The 13,806-nt window shown below is 34.7% G+C and overlaps 1 protein-coding gene across 1 annotated transcript in view; it reads left to right on the plus strand.

Annotated features, from left to right (window-relative positions):
• LOC143232564 (peripheral plasma membrane protein CASK-like) overlaps window positions 1–13,806 on the plus strand; it is a 236,809-nt gene that overhangs the window by 193,614 nt on the left and 29,389 nt on the right. The gene's annotated exons all lie outside the window — the stretch shown is intronic.

Below are 13,806 nucleotides of genomic sequence, written 5' to 3' on the forward strand. Positions count from 1 at the left end.
AGAAAGCACCCCAGATCATGATGGAACCTCCTCCACTGTGTCGTGTAGAAAATGTCTCTGGTGGGATATCCTTATTGTGCCAGTAACGTTGGAAGCCTTCTGTACCATCCAGGTTAAATACTTTCTCATCAGAGAACAAAACCTTCGTCCACTTTTCTATTCCATGTTTGGTGCTTCTCAGCAAAGTTTAACCGAGCTGTTTCGTGGTGTGGAAGGAGGCCTGGCCTTTGAAAACGTTTGCGGTTTTTAAAGCTTTTCTCTAATAGATTCCGTCTTATTGTTCTCGAGCTGCATTCTGCGTCTGTAAGGGCTTTAATCTGGTTCGACGATCGGCTGGTGTCTTGTTGGACAACCCATCGAATCCTCCTGCTCAACGCCGGCGAAATTTTCTTGGGCCAACCACTTGAAATTCTCGTTCCGTATCCCTCAGGGTCTTTTAAGAAATTTGCAACAGCAGTTTTACTATGCCCAATCTCACCAGCGATGGCACGTTGAGAGAGACCTTGCTTTTGTAGCTCGACAATTCTGCTACGTTCAAACTCTGTCAACTTTTTAGCCTTTGCCATGTTTTACCCAATGTAACACAGGAGATGTCAGTGGGAGACGTTGATAACGCTAATGGTTCAACACAAATGACTAACTTTCGTTACGTATTTACCGATTAACGCTTCGTTTCAGTACGGTCTTAAACTTTTGACCAGCTGATGTTTAGGCTAATTTCATAGTGTTTACATTTTCCTTATTAAATGCTAAAACGTTTGTGTTTTTTTTTTTCCTTTTCTTATTTTCATCTTTCGAAGCTCTACTCAAACAAGTGGTTGAGTCTAACAGCGCAAAATGCATGTTTTTTCTTTATGTTCATTGGCCTTAAGATTTTGGCCAGCAGTGTATTTTACTATTGTTTTCGCTATATTTGTATGTTACATTTTTACACATAGCTTTTTTCGTTCCATGTTTTTATTAAAGGTTTCCCGATAAATGTTCATATAATTCAGGAAAAACTTACCTGATGGCGCTAATATTGCTCTAAATTTCACATAAAATCAAACTGATCCATTATATCTATACATCTATTGCATGTTTGGGTGTGTAGTTGTTAAACTGAAAATTATTTATTTTATTTTGGCAAGTATTTTCATTTTAAACCATTTAATCCTGATTTCAAAAAGATCTCAGAGCCAAATATAATGGAGTGTTTTGAAACTTATATTTCTCCTCACCACGCTCAAGATTTAGGGATTACTTGATTAGCTAATCCTAACTGTATTTAATAGTGGAATGATACTTGGTGATGATATATGAGAGAAGAGAAAGAGGAAATATGACAAATAAAAAAGCGAATCGAAACTGACAGACAAATGTTTTGTAACATACTTTATGTATATGTTTGTGGTTTTCTTTATAGCAAAGCCACATCGAGCTGTCTGCTGAGTTTATTGAGGGGAATCGAACCTCTGATTTTAACGGTGTAAATCCATAGACTTACCGCTGTACCACCCGGGAACATGTGTTCAAACAAAGATCTGGGAGTGTCTTTGACATTTATCTAGAGACAAATGGGGAAGTTCTCAAGTTAATTTGGTCATTTAAAACATTTTATGGATTTGTTTTAAGACTTCTATTTGTTTCTAAAATTTCTAGACTGTTTTTTTACAAGCATGTAAAATTTTGCATTTTTTTCTGGTTCAGATTGGTGTTTAGTTTCAATAAGATGAAAAAGATTAAAAACTAAACATTCTGGAAATTTTAAAAATAAACCGTTCTCTAAACACAAATCCATAAAACGTTCTAAACGAACAAACCAACTTAGCTCCTCCCCCCTTCTTACCCCACCTGTCTCTAAATGAATGTTAAGGTCACTTCTGGTTTTTGTTTAAACACACACACACACACACATATAAATCCTGTTATAAAACATTTCTGTCTGTACCTAATGATGCCTTTACTGGTAAAATAACTCGTGAATAAAAGACGTATTTCTGGAACTTACAATTGTCTTGCTTTCCCTCAATTCTGTAATTATGGAGTTTCACTGAGTACCAACGATTTCAAGTATCAATAACTGCAGGATTGAATAGTTTTATAGAAGACTGGTTCTTTCGGCCGAGCTGGCCATATACTTCTGTTTTTTTGAAAATGTGTAACTATGTAAACAAACAAAGATGTAATTGTGTAGCAGATATCTTGTCCTGGAGGCTAATATACACGAGTAGCTCAAGCAGGTAAAACGATGTTAAGATTATTCCCCGTCTTTTTTCAGGTCTCTTTGTAAGCAGACTTTGAAATAATTTGAGAATTAATCATTCATATTTTGGGTGTTCAGAAATTAAGTTATAAGCAATTTTCCTTCGTCCCGGTCGTGATACAAAAATATTACAAAACAAAAAAGATATATAATTTGTATGAAAAGAAATATATGGAACACGCACATGTGTGTATGTAACGAAACGAATGAGTAAAAATAAAAAAATATATCAATATAACAATATAAATGTTTCATGGAACCGTAAATAAAAGAAGCGAACTGAACCATGTCTGTACACGCAATAGAGCTAAGTTCACGACATGTTTGAGTATAGGTGAAGTAACTGGATTTCAACAATGACAAACAAACAGGGGAAAATGGGGTCTGAAAGAAAAGCTGAAATAGAAGTTTTAAGAAACAAAAAAAAATGAAGATCTGCATTTGAATGAAAATTGAACCAACGTGCAGTAAGAGTACAGTTCGAAGTGTTCGTACATCAAGGTCAAGGGTGATTCATTTTGGCCAGAAGGAGGTGGGAGGGTTAGAAAATGGCGGTAAGAAAGAATCTGAGATTTTCGTTAGAACTTAGAAGATTATTTCCTAACCATATTTGCGTGTAGTAATGCAGGTCGGAAAGTGACAAATTATACAGAGTGTACGGTTTTTTAGTGTTTGTAATCGATGGAAGGTATTAACCAACATGCTAGAAGTTATTCTTAAAAAACTTTGTTAATAAGTAAGTTGAACCTTTACAGCTGTGAACGTTGTCTTCCTTACGAAATAGATGACGAATTGAAACTCGCACTTTTTGAAATATTTCGTTGACGTGTGAATCCTAAGTGAACTCGTTATTGAAGTTGATAATACCAAAAAATGTTATTGTGTTCGGAAGGCGATGGATGTGTCATATAACTTTCATTAGTCTGGATGATTTGTTATTAAACTTTTATAGATGATGTACGCTCGATGTTTTGAAGAATCGGAAAGAATCCACCATTTTCTTCTCCCACTCCTGTTAGCTGTGAGTTGGTGGGGGAGACGTGAGATTAAATCATCAGCACACTGCGATGCGCGAGTTTAGTTGTGGAGAGGGGGGTATTTGTATGCAATTAGCACATGTATTGCGAAAAACCTGAAACATCCTCAGTAATGGTGAGGATTCTCAACACATTGATGGCCTTAATGACACTCACAGTCGCTAGGCCTAAAGCAGAAATAACTGGTAGCATTACAAAGCGGCCTAATGATACAATAGGGTAGATGGTCTAAAGATATCGCTCCTCCTCCCTCCCTCCCCCCTCCAAAAAAAAGCAAAGAACAAAACTGGTGGCGCACATTGTTTTGATACCGGTACACATGACGAAATTCAGTTGGTTTGGTTTGGTTTTTGGAATTTCGCACAAAGCCACTCAAGGGCTATCTGTGCTAGCCGTCCCTAATTTAGTAGTGTACCAGAGGGAAGGCAACTAGTCATCACCACCCACCGCCAACTCTTGGTGGCGCAACATTGACCGTTTATACACCCCACGGCTGGGAGGCGAGCATGTTTACCGGTACCCTCAATTACATGAAGAAATTCAGTACATACATGGATTGAAAAAAATAAGTGGGAATATTGGGAATAATTACAGTAGATCTTATCCATTTGTTGGGTAATACCCAAAAATAATTTAAATAGTGAAATGAGCGAGAAATGATTAGAAGCGTTTTTAAGGATAGGGTTTATGAGATCTTCTTCAAAGACTAAATATATTAAGACCTTCAATGTGCATTTTAATTTCTTAAATCGTATTTGGATTGTTATTGTCGTCGAGGGGGAGAGTCAAGGTGGTTGTTGGTTATATGATTAACGACTAAGTTGTAATTACTGTTATCAGACTATCTAGGCTGATGAAGGTGTCTCTGAAATAATTGTTAAACAAGTTGTTTTGTTTTTCGCTGTAGTAACAGTATTGGTGTGTAATGTTTTTCAGTTTTATTTATCATCTATTTATATGTATTGTTGTTAACAGATCAGGTCTTGCTTTATCGAGAGAAATATAGAAGTTTTCTCAGCTTCGTAACTCTTGCTCCTAATGAACTTCTGGATTTGATTTTTCAAGTTGTCTCCCGATAGGACAGGTAAAATTGCGATTATGTAACGCTAAAATCTGGGGTTTGTTTCCTCTTGATGTACAAAGCAGATAAGTTGCGTGTGTTTACTAACAAATGGCGTAAGCGGCGTATCTTGCGGATTAGGTTGTGTTTGTCCGATGTTAGTTTCCAGCTGTTAATATTGTGACTAATGGTTCGATAACATACTGTGTTCTCTATGCTTCTGGATATTTCATGAAATACTTAAGCAGTTTGGGTGTCTAATACTTGTGACGTTAGACGGTAGACTGAAAGTAGGGTAAGAGGCTCTTTGGTTATTGTGATACATTACATATAATCTTCATATATAACTGAAAACAATAAGTATTTAGTCAGAATGTTATAGTTATGGATGGAGAACTTGGAGGAGGGGCTTACGAGGGTTAGTTGATAGATAAAATATTTGTTAATTTACCAACAGAGATTTATTAGCAAACATGTTTTGTATATTAAACAGTCCTGGATATTTGCACGTAAAAACACATTGGTTTGCTTTGCAAACTTGTTTTAAAATTACTAGTAGGAAGTTCGTAATGTAGGTGTCACTGGCGGCAAAAAACATCTGCGGTAAAAGTTATATATTATACACTTTACCAGTGAAAGTGAGTTTTCTCGGAGTGCTCCCCTTTAACCCCACATCAAATTCTTCGCATGGGATTTATAGGCCCCCGACGTCCTGAAGGAATAAATGTCCGAGATCAATCATCTATTAGGGTTACGTAATGTACAATGAGACCATTTTTATACAACAAACCTGACCACTCACTAGTTTTTAATTTCGCGGCCAAAATCAAATCATTTCATAATCTTCAAGTGGGACGAATAAAAATTGCTCAGTCTTCGACCTCCCCAATGATTGATTAATTCTAAATTAATTATTTTTAATCGAAATACCTGTCATTAGTTTATTTTAACTGTTCCATGAGTGTACACTGCTGGACAGGCCTGTCAGATCTGATGAGTGGCGTTCTCGTAGCTTTTGCGCCAGAGTTCTTTTTTGTGTGAGTGTCTGGGTTATGGTTGAGTCGGGTTTGGGTCACTCAAGATTTGTTTCCCTGAAATTTAGAAAGTTGTTAGTTATTGATTCGAAACTGATGTTAGTTGTTGTGTGTGATGTTTGAGAGGTCTTCGGTATACGGACCCTTATTTCTTGCACTGTCGACTTAACGATAGCGGGGTCATGCCCTGTAGGAAGAACGTAGAGTCCTCGACACTTCACCCAACGGATGACTTCCGGAGCACCAGACGTACTTGTGCGATGTAAGCTGTCCTAATGTTTAAACTTTATATGTGGTTATTTACTTTCTTTCTAGTCTACTTATGCGTTAAGTTATGTTATTGTAGTTGTTACAGTATTGTTCAATGTAACCTGTATTTCTGTCTACTGTTACCTTGTTTATTGTCACCTTAATTATCCAATCAGTTTGTTTGTGGAGATCGTACGTTTTTGTAATTGTTAAATATTGTAAATAAATCTGGCCTCTTAGTCCCTTTTAGGCTGAGTCGTTTGCTTTTCCAGTCGATTTTCGCGCGTGGCAGCTCTGCACCTCCCCCGCTTTGCGTTGATCAAGTTGTGGAGAGCTCAATGAGTGGCTTCAAGAGAAGTGAGAGAATCTTTCCCTTAAAAATTCGCAGCTTTTCCTCACCTCCCATATTGACAAGGCATGCGATTATTTCTCACTTTGAAACAGCTATTAAAACAATTTCATGTTAATCCAAAAAGTAAGTCCAGAGGGGGGGTAGAAATCCAAATTTCTGACGACCTTTTGATTTAAACCAAAATACCTGCCTTGCCAAAGTGGTGATGATAGTCCAGTCTCAGGCTTTTGAAACATTGTAGAACCATGTTTCAAGTGGTGATTGTCTCTTACGCATTGTATCAGGACTACCAGTGTACAACTATTGACCTGGGGAGTGATTCTGTCTAGTTGTGTAAGTTGTTTGTCTTCAGTGACGTTTGGATTTCTTGCAGATGAAGAATCCTTGGTTCATTCTAGATCTTGTTAACAGTGATGTCGAAAAGGACTCATAGATTATGTTGATTCCCTTGGCTGAGGAATCGCTGGGCACGAGAATGTTGATTTTTTTACAGAATAATACTCTAGCCAGGATTTGCACAACCTTGCATATTCTCGAGGAAGAACACACTTCATTTAATACATACTCCTCCCCCGAAGTAGGCAGTAGAGGTTAGAGACGTTAGCGAAATTTATTGCTGGGAAGGATCGGTGCAGCCTTGCATCACTTGGGGCTGCCTTTAAATTACAAATACCTCCCACTGTGATGGTGGTGTTCGGCTAAGGCGTGCTTGGGCAAAGTGTAGCTAGTCTTGTTCTTTGTTCAGTTTTAACAAGTATTCCTGTTTGATGGAAATATACGAAAACTGAAAGCTTTGGCTACGTGTGACTACAGGTTTTGCACGTATGCGAGTTAAATAGTGTCGGATTTGTGTGTTGTATCATTTGGTGTTTTTATAGTCTTTAAGGTATTAATAATGAAACTCGAAGGGCGTTGATTCCGTTTAAAATATTATATGATGTCTCAGCATTTGTTTTGAGCGGAGTTTCCATCGTAGATGTTTTAAGCTCTGGTGTTTAATAATACTGTGCTTAACACAAGTGCAGCCATAGCTGAATAACGTAGAACATTGTCTAATAATTTTTACAGAAAATCTGGCTTTGATATATTTGCACCATTTATTTAAGAATTAAGTTTTTTGACTCATTATTTTTCTAGGAATGACCGACATTCTACTGACCGAAGATACCTAACACTCCATAAACAACTACGTGGCATTCACACACCGAATTCCATACTTTGGTTCTCTTAGCTTTACCACTAGTATTTATATCTAACGCTTCCTTTATTAATCATTAACAAGATACTAGGCCCGGCATGGCCAGGTGGGTTAAGGCGTGCGACTCGTAAACTGAGGATCGCGGGTTCGCATCTCCGTCGCACCAAACATGCTTGCCTTTTCGGCCGTGGGGGCGTTATAATGTAACTGTCAATCCCACTATTCGTTGGTAAAAGAGTAGCCCAAGAGTTGGCGGTGGGTGGTGATGACTAGCTACCCTCCTTCTGGTCTTGCACTGCTAAATTAGGGACGGCTAGCGCAGATAGCCCTCGAGTAGCTTTGCGCGAAATTCAAAAAACAAACAGACAAGATACTACAACTTCGTAATGCCATTTAGAACATTTCTAGGCCTACTCTTATTATGTTACCTGAACTTAACCTCATGCATCCTCTAGCTAATATCCAAATTAAAACATTTAAAATATGGCGTACAAGCTATATTTTTAATATCGTTATGAACTTTATTTTCACATTTTTATTTAGATGTTTGCTAGTGATTAAGATAATATAATATCTAGAAATTTTATTTGTATTCTGTAATAATTGAGAAGGTTCGTGTGATATCTGGAATTAAGAGTATATTATAAGTACAAGAATCAGTAAAGTGCTGAGATAACGGGAATTTATTGCGCATATTGCTTTGAAATGTTATTTGTGAACTTGAGCCTACAACATTTGTCAAACTGAACATAACTGGCTAGCCCGACATAGCCAGGTGTTTAGGGCGCTTGACTCACATTCTGAGGGGCAGGGTGTCTAATCCCCATCACACCAAATATATTCGCCCTTTCAACAGCGGGAACGTTATAATGTACGGTCAATCCCACTATTCGTTGGTAAAAGAGTACCTCAAGAGTTGACGCTAAGTGGTGATGACTAGATGCCTTCCCTCTTGTCTTATACTGTTAAATTACGGACGGCTACCGAAGGTAGCCCTCGTGTAGCTTTACACAAAATTCAAAACAAATTGAACATGTCATGTAGAAATGTTATAAAAGAAAAAACTAACTCGTTATCATTAAGTGGACTGGAATTTGGTACTTTTTACCATATCAACCAAAGGAACCTGCCACGTTACAAAACTGCTGAGATTATTTTGGTGAACATAAAATACCTCCTTGACTAAGATTCAAACATGAAGTTGACAATCCAAGTACGAAGCGAGATTGAGAATCTGCTGGAAATGATTAAACTGTGGGAAGAAGACAGCAAATGAATTAAAAGACGATAAAGAAGAAAGAGACAAAAAAGCAAAAGATAATGAGGTAAGAGATGGAAGTTTAATACAGGAATTAAAAGAAGAAAAAAAGATGCAATATTTATAGAACAATTAGGAACAAAAAACTTTATTGAAGATGACCTGTAAAACTACTGGAGATATACAGAGGGATTTCAATGAGTTTGAAGAATTGCAAAGACAGTTAAGTGAATCTCGGAAAGATTGTAATGACAAAAGTAAGAAGTATAAAAGACATCAGGAAAGTATGGAAAGCTGTAATGACAAAATTGAAGAAATACATAAATAAATCAATGGTAATGAATAAGAACACTTAGAGAATTAATTAGTAAATACAAAATCAGGCTAGTTACATCTCTTTAAGAATTCCAGCCTAAAACAACATTTACTATAAAATATGGAGCAGGAGAAACTATTTGGTATACATCTGTTAGCACCACCACTGCTGTGCCTTCTGTGACTGCAGAAACCTGCTGAACTACTTTCATTTAAAATGTTACCAAACTTAATTTGAGGACTAAGTTGGTAAGTTCAGCAACATCACCTAAGTGAGAACCAATGGGCCAGCAAACATGTAGAATAGGAAACAACAAGCTTATCATCTTGCTGAACATTTAAAATGACTATCTTTGAGAGAATCAAGTAATATTTCAGCTGTTCCAAGTATCAAGCATTGATTGTTGCATTATCAAACAGAGTTGGAGTGGCGTACTAGACAGTAATATCCATAACAAGATACAGAAGAAGGAAGAGACCTTTGCTGAACTTGCATAAGATTTGTAAGGGTTTTCCAACTATTTTACTCAGACTGTGTGAAATGATGGATTCGTTGACACATGACCATTTTATAGATGTTGTACCAGAAAAGGATATGAGAATTAGATTGAAGCGTAGTAGATGAACCTTTTTGAAGAAGCTATATTATATTATAAAAATGATATAAATATATAGGTTTTAAAATGATAGATAAATAACTTCAGATAACTCAGAAATGTAACTTCTTTATTCTTATACATTCAATAGTGAGTACATGTTTCACAAATTGTGTTGATTCTATCATAGGGTGTGTTATGAGCTACTGGATATCAGATACAAATCTTCTTTCATAACATGTGTTTTCAAAGTTATTTAGCTGACCAGGAATGGCATGACAAGCATGACTTATTATATTGGAATATTGGTGATTCTTGTCTTCTTTTGTGATCAGTGTGACTGATCCTAAGATGCATGTGTGAAAGTTATAGTGGAAGTCTTAGCCCCAAGCAAAGTTATTTGTTTTTGTTTTTTTGAGTAGTTAACAGTAAATTCCCAGTGCTATAATTACTGTCTTGTTTCTGTTTTATGGAGCATTTGGCCGTGAGTTCATAGGTGCTTTCATCTGCTATATTTTTGTACACATTTGTTGCAGTATTGAAAAAGATGTTTTAAATTTTAATAGAAAGAATCCTGTTAAGCTGTATCTTTTAAATAATGTTAAACTTTGTGCTTCAATTATCTACTTAAATATAAGTGAATAATTGTAGTACTGTAAGATACATTAGTTGTAAGTAGATGATCACATCAGCACTATATAACAACAATGAAATTCATACAGACTTTCTTGGTTTGTGTATATATACTGTTTAGACCCAAAGAGTCTCAGATTTATTCTGGTACATATGTTAAATATTACTATTTCAAATTGCCAGAAACTATAATTTATAAGTTAATTGAATGTATAGATATATCAAATTTATGATATTTACCAACAAGGTTGTTACACACAATTTTCTTTATTCGTGTAAGTATATTTTAACATACAAACAACAACACAATTTATGATAACAATTATTACAAATAATGATTTATATATAAATGGTTTAAAAACTTACAAACAATACTGAGTCTTCTATCTTTTCTGGAACTGAATATTTTATTGACAGTTCCATGAGAACAAATTAATTCTATGCTGATACACAGGTACAATTTTCTTGGTGGAAAACATGGATAGCTCTATTCTTGGCTGGTTTCATACACTTTATAAGCTCACTTTTTATTGAAGAAGGTGTGTAATATCCTCATAGAAATACTAGCATATACAGTTAATTCTCTGAAGTTGAATGGTTTATAATGTTCAAAATCAAAAAACATTTCTGGTCAAATATCAGTAGTTTTCTGATTATTAAGCATTTATTACAATTATAGTATACTGACTGTAGTAAACCAACAATATTAATAAAGTGTCTCTCTGCATGTTGTGATGGCTACCTTTTATACTCATTAAGTGAGGTTCATGAAACTTCAGCTGCAACAACACTGATATTTTATATACACACATCATATATTGTTAATTCTTGTGCTAAAGAATCTTCAACAAATTTAGAGAACAGGTGGGACTTTTGCAATATGTGAACTGTATAAGGTACATTCATTTTTAAAAATAGATTAAACTGAAAGAAACATAGATATTATAATAAATACATAATAGTAAATTTGTTGCAATACAGAATCGCAGATGTGAAGTTGAGTTTTTGTTAGGCATTGATATAAACAGAACTTTGTTATGTACTTTTCTTATCAATGGTGGGTTGTTAATAATACAGGTAGTAATAAGTAGGGTACCTTTTACTATTCATATTATTAAATTAACACTGTTACTTTGATTAACTTACTGGTTTCCATTACAAACAAATACTTTGAATATAATTAATCAAAGTTTTATATCTGGATTTGGAATTATAAAAACAGTGCGTAGAAAGTATTTGGAGAGGCCTTTACTCACTTTAAGTCCTTAAAACTTAATGCCACTGTTTTATTCCTATTTATTTTTATTAATATACATCATGGTTTATTACACTTGTAAAGGTCTTTTTTTAATAATCAAAGTTTCTCTTCCACAGTAACTTGAAATTTATTTTTCAAGTCTAAACTTGAAATCAATAAAGACTGTTTATACAGTAGTAATTTCCCAAAATAGTGATGCTAGATGTAACAAACAAACACCAAACCTTTACTTTTCTATCCAGATAAATAACTTCCTTCCACCTTAAGCTAAAAGTGGAATAAGATTTCTCAGCATAAGTTTATAATACATAATCTTTGTAACACCTACCTAGAGAGAATTGGAGTACAGTTCTAAAGAGGAAGCCAAAGTGTGTCTATGTCAACTGGCCAGCCACGGCCAGGTGGTTAAGGCACTCGACTTGTAATCTGAGGTTGCAGGTTTGAATCCCTGTCACACAAAACATGCTTGTCCTTTCAGCCATATGGGGCATTATAATGTTACAGTCAATACCACTGTTTGTTGGTAAAAGAGTAGCCCACGAATTAGCAGTGGGTTGTGATGAGTAGCTGCCTTCCCTCTAATCTTACACTGCTAAATTAGGGAAGGCTAGCATGGATAGCCCTCGAGTGGCTTTGTGCAAAATTCAAAACAAACTATGTCAACTATTGCGTAGAATGAAACATGGAGAAACTGTGGTACTGTTTTTGTCTAACAGAGCCACAATTCATTTTGAAGTTGAAGAACTTCTTTGGCAACACAGTTTGGATTAAAATTCAACATGTTGAATTTTGACTCCACTTGCTGTTATATCTTTTGTTAAGTTACTACAATCCACAAAGAAGTATTTCTATATCACTCTCAATCATTCAATAAGAAAATCTGAAATTCAATAAAATAATTTTGGTGATCTGCAGTGTATATGGTATTTGCAAAATGTGCAATAAATGTTTAAAAAAATTGATTTCTATAGTAACACTGCGCTATATATGAAATTCTGTTCATTGTAAATAATTCTGTGAAATATTCTACATACATGAAATTTTTGTGTGATAATGACAAGAGTTGATTTTTTTCTTATGTTGTGGTAATACAGTAATGGTTACAGATGATGGTAGTTGACCATGATGGTGAATATTGGTTATATATGTATACATTGTAATGTGTAGTGGTTGAGGGAAGATGGAGGAAAGGAAGACCACTAGAAAGGTGGTTAGATGACACTGTGAAGTAGTTTGACACATGACGATTGTAGATGGAGGGACTTCTTGTGTGGGTTAGAAAATGCATTAGTGTGAAAAATGATGATGGTAATGACATATGGACATGTTAATCACATTTGATTTACATTTCAAATTAATTCATCGGTGTATTTGCATATTATATAGATGAACAACATATACAGGGAGCATAATTTTCAGTCAATAAATACATCTTTTAGAATATTAAAATACTGCAGTAATTAGATTAGACCACATTTAAAGTGAACATATTTATCTGTATTTATGTAATGTTCAATATACATGACTTTTTCATTTTTAAGTTTAATATGAAAGTTATTATTTAGATTGTTTACATAGCAAGAGTGTTAAAGTAAGTTGTTTTTAGAAGCTATAGTTATAGCAGGTTTTCTAACATAAATGTTTACAAAACATTTGTTGTGTAGTTCAGTTATTGGAAATTGATGTTGTGTTACAAAAACCTTCTAAGTTTTCTACTTGTTTTAAGTGAGTATTGTTACATCATAACTTCTTATAGTTTGTGGAAAGTTCTAAGCCTTAGTTGAGCAGTATGCATTTATAGGCAACTAAGTTAGTGCAAGTAAGCACTAAGTAAGTTAGTGAAAATGAAAGAAAAGGTAAACCTAGACTACATAAGAGTTGAGCCATAACAAGCAATTTCTAAAGTAAGTTTCACAGCTTGTATTGTAATAACAGAGGTAGAGGAGAATAATGTGTTTTGTCAGAGGGTGTTCTAAAGTAATTGAACCCATCATTATGAATTTTGACAAAGTGAAAACAATTATTTAATTATTTGAAGATATGGATATAACTGTGACAACTAATAGTGTAACGCATTTTTTTGTACATACATTCGACTTATTTTGAATATATTATTTTAACACAAATGGATTGTGTGCTGTCTATTTATTATTGAAATTTATTGCCAGCAAGTCACAGACACCTACTGTAAAGAATCCAACTCTATAAAAATCTGACACTTAATGGTAGTAAAGAATAAGTTTCATTTATTTTTAAACTGAAATATTCATATTTTGTAGTTATTTGTCACCCATAGTGATGAAGTTTTCTATTTAACCAAAACCACATCAGAAACATGGATTATTTATTATTTACAGTTGTTTTGAATTTCAGTGTGTCACATTTGTAAAATTGAGCTGTTTAAAGCTTTGGTTAGTGTGTTTTTTTTTTGTTTTTTTTACTTGCATTCGATTTGTATTGCACTCTCCATGAAGAGATTCTTAAAATCTCCTGCTATTTTGTTTTTATGACTTTTCATTTGGTTTTAGACTAACCTTAGAATACCACAGTGTTAACATATAGTCTTCTAGT

Source organism: Tachypleus tridentatus, chromosome 11 (genome assembly GCF_004210375.1).
Source record: "Tachypleus tridentatus isolate NWPU-2018 chromosome 11, ASM421037v1, whole genome shotgun sequence".
In the NCBI taxonomy this organism is placed as follows: Eukaryota; Metazoa; Arthropoda; class Merostomata; order Xiphosura; family Limulidae; genus Tachypleus; species Tachypleus tridentatus.